We start from the raw sequence: 4244 nt of genomic DNA, 5'->3' as shown, positions 1-4244 counted from the left end.
TGTGTTGCTCGATGTCGAGGATGAATTAGCATGTCGTACCATAATTGATATGATGACGAGGGAGAGACGAGACGAGAGCGTACCAGAAGGGAATGAACCTTGCAGACATTGTTGGCCGAATATGGTAAGCTCTTGATAGGAAACGAGGGGACACCTCCAAAAATGTGAGCCTCTAATGAATCATTATCACCTATATTGTAAAGGGATCATAACTGTCTATTAAGTTGTTAAAGGAGACTTACGCCATCCAAAACTCCAAGGTGGGAATTCCACGTGAACAAAATCTAAGTCTCCTCCATACAATTCAGATTTGTCATCATATTCTAATTCCAAGCAATCTTCATCTTCTCCATCTTCTTCCTCTTCTTCTTCCAACTCCTCTTCATCATCTCATCATTTCAAATGTCTCGTCAGGTCCTCCCGGTATCTCATCTCTTGGTGTGTCTCCTCCTCCTCCTCCGCCTCCTCCTTCTTTCGTCTTCCTCTTCCAAACCATCGACTCTTCTTCTCCATCTTCAGAAGATCTGTAGACTCATTGTTGTCAGATGGTTCATCTTCTTCTTCACACAACATCAGTACTTTCTTCACTCTCTATACTACTGCTAGCATCTAATAATAATAATAATAATAATAATACTAATAATAATAATAATAATATAATAATAATAATAATACTAATAATAATAATAATAATAATAAACAATAATAATAATACAACAACATTAATTATTAATAATATTTTTTTATGTACTTTAGGTACATGATTACCTCATCTTGATCTTCTTCATCTGCATCTTGACTATGTGTGGGGAACATCCTATTAGGACGTGGGGAGAACCCCTCATTCTGACTTTCAAATTCATCTTCAATTTCTTCCCCAGCCGAATTAATGTTATCAGCATCAGAACCCATGTCTTCTTCAATCATTCCCCCTCACTACCTTCAGAGTCAGTAAGATCTATGTAAGTATAAATAGACATGTATGATGGATAGATAGAGGGAGAAATGGATAAATTAATAAATAATAGGATAGAGGAATGAGGTGTTACCATGACCACTGTGATCGTTGTGATCAGTTGATCGAAACATATCCACTCGTTCAATCAATTCATCAGAGTCCACATTTTGACCAGGTCCTCGTTCGAGAAGTTTCATCTACAATCTCCTAAAGACCACAACTATAAAATAAACTCATAAACTCATAGCAAAATACCTCCAATCCATCTCTTCATCTCGTCGTCCATCAATGGCAGCCACAGCAGCGCCTGACCACACCTAAGCCCTAGTTCATGAGCTAATGTTATAGCTATTGAATCATCGACCATTTCCTTCTTCATTTTCTTGGTGTTCTGTTTCACCTTCTTCTTGTAATGGTATAAGACTGATGTCTGCTGCGTCAGACCAGCCCTCAGTCTGAGGACTGATCAGCTAAACAAAGAAATAGAAATGAGACCTGTTAACTACTGAACTCATGACAGAACAGACATGAGAGTAGACCTATAGTAGAATGGGAATGAGATCTGTGAACTACTAAGTAAGCTACTTATGACAGAACAGGTATGAGACTAGTGCAATAGGAATGAGTGAGATCTGGAAATTAATGAATTAAAACTACTCTCATGACAGAACAGGTATGAGACTACACACACAAAGGGGGCTAATAAAAGAACTGAGGCAAAACTTACCAGACAGAAGTGTTAACAGTTTTTTTTTTTGTCAGCTATCACTAGCCACACACTTCAGTGGTACTCTCTTGTCTGCCAGGATCAGGGATACTAGTACTCTCTGGTCTTGAAGGCTGTGTCTTGTTACAGAAGATTGGTTAACAGATGTAGTATTAGTAATATTTCTACTAGCTCTCTTTTGTGCAGCCTACAAACTGAGTGACAATTTTTGTTTAAGCATTTCAAAGTGGTTTTAAGAGACTATTAATAGTTGTTGTTAATAATGGACTACTCAGATCTAAGAAGTGTATGGCCTTAGCTAGATCAGTGATAAACCCTTTCCTGATCAGCATACGTACAAATTGAGATGGATTGACAGATGTTCGTGATGATAAATGTAACAAAAACCCCAAGGTTTTCCGTGAATTTGAAAATGTAAACTGGGGTTGTCGTAGGCCTCAAAACACTATTTGTCCCAGTAGACTGGCAAGAAAAGCAACGAAATACGGTGTCTGTTTTAATTGAGGACTCTGGGAGAGACAGGGATCGAGTGAAAGCTGCTCTGAATTCTGTGACAAACACATTTGAGGGCATCAGTTGGTAGTGTGGTTTGTTGCTAGACATTGAAGGAAAACTTTTAGCCAATTTTGCTACTTGAGTAGAAGCAGAATTGCCTTGTGTGGTAATGAGGCTGGAAAGAAGGTGGGTCTAATATGAATGCTATAATGGATTACCTCCTGTAAAGAGAAAAAAGAATAATGGCGATAGTTTCAACTATAAATGGCACACATCCTGACCTTAGTAGTTTGGATATGACTCTGATAGTCTATTTTAATTTTACGAGTACTTTCTATTATAATACGTACTGTGATTGTAGATAAGATAGGACTCAATCAATGTCAGCTAGTAGTCTCAAAATGGCAGCCTGCCCACAGCACTGAAAAAATGGGTTGTTCTTTGACTTCTCTTCACTTTCTTTAGACGTTTGGGGTCATCTTGTTTAAGTCCGATTCTTGGTGCTTTTCATTTGTAGGGCTGATTGGACGACTCTAGAATCTGGTTTCATTCAACTCCGACTATTTGGTCTACATCAAAGAACCATGTCTTCAGATCGAAGGTCATCATCAGTAATTTGACGTCGAGAAGATCCTCTTCTGACACGAGGATTTTGAAGACTTGCTTGAAGACCAAATTGTAGCACTATAGATGGACCATCGAGACTATCTTCATCCATTTTAGTGGAATGGGTGGGAGCCCTTGTTGGGTGGCCCCTCCTCCAAGAAGGCACTAGCACATAAGTGATCAATTAACAAGTTGAGAAGGTTTTGTTGATAGACGTGAGAGATATAGGATCATTTTGACAGTGGAAGTACATTTGAGTACAGTTGGTGGTATACGTGAGGGTACTAGCATAATCTTCAAGTTTAGGAGGTAAGTTAGTAAATCTTATAATCTGAGAGAATGTATCAATAAGAGGTCTTTGTTTCGAGAGGAACATGGTGCTAAGCGACGCAATACAAAACTATCAAAGTCTCGTCTCCCAGGTCCATGTGCTTTGATTCTTGCGTATCAGAACTGGTCCCAGTTAAAACTAATTTAATAATACTCTCCATCTCTTTTTCCAAGAGAGCACCATCTTCAAGAATATGCCGGAAAAGAAGAAGAGCGAGAGAGAGAGAGAAAAACCTTGAAAACTTGATTGCTTAGTAAGTGTAAGAAGAGCAGGTGGTCCTCTTTCTTTTCATGAAAGTTTGAGCTATGAGAGGGTTTCGAGGTCAAACTCAATAAGAGCCTCATGTTTTGCATGCAGACAGTCGGATCTAAGTTAAACTGATAGCAGGTGAGTGCAAGATCTACAGTGGAGAATCATGTGACTAGTACATGATAGTCATGTGATAGTACTGACCTAGCAATTGTGTTGGCTTGTTCCTCAGTCAAACTATGAACCAGGGTGGTTCTGAAAAGGAAGTAATGAAAGTGTTTGACTGTTACTACTCTTACTTTTAAAAGCAGGTGTATCAGTTTCATCGACTCAACAGCATTTTCTGAATTCCCTTATTTTGTAGTGGGCACTTCCAGTCTCAGTACAGCCTTTGTGTACCTGAGTCGATGTTAATCTGCGGAAATTAAAAAGAAAGTAAATAATGACTTTTGTAACGCTCAATAAGAATGCTTGATGCAGAGTGATGGCCGAGTGGTTAAGGCGTTGGACTCGAAATCCAATGGGCTATGCCCGCGCAGGTTCGAATCCTGCTCACTGCGTCTCTTTTGCTCTTGTTTTTTTCAATTTACCTGAACCATATTATTAAAATGTACAACATATCTTTGTCTTGAGGGATGAAATCCTAAAAATAGGAACATTATAACAAACATTTTTGCTTTTGTTGTGTTACCTAGCAAACGCAGGTTCTCCATCTCTATAAGTGGGACTCCAGTGTTCTATTGATTTCACTGCCATAGAAACACATCTGGCCTGTTTCATGTTGCTCAAACCACAACCACATGGCATGTATCACCTGTATCCCTGATATAATATATCTACAAATAAATATACAATTCCATAAAAATGTATTGACCTTT

The 4244-nt window shown here is 38.7% G+C and overlaps 1 non-coding gene across 1 annotated transcript; it reads left to right on the top strand.

Moving 5' to 3' along the window:
* Positions 1-3842: 3842 nt before the first annotated feature.
* Trnas-cga lies at positions 3843-3926 on the top strand. The gene has a single exon. It is a non-coding gene; the product is annotated as a tRNA-Ser (tRNA).
* Positions 3927-4244: the final 318 nt, after the last annotated feature.

This window comes from Gigantopelta aegis, unplaced genomic scaffold, assembly GCF_016097555.1.
Source record: "Gigantopelta aegis isolate Gae_Host unplaced genomic scaffold, Gae_host_genome ctg2683_pilon_pilon:::debris, whole genome shotgun sequence".
In the NCBI taxonomy this organism is placed as follows: Eukaryota; Metazoa; Mollusca; class Gastropoda; order Neomphalida; family Peltospiridae; genus Gigantopelta; species Gigantopelta aegis.
This window is presented reverse-complemented; position numbering and strand designations above follow the sequence as displayed.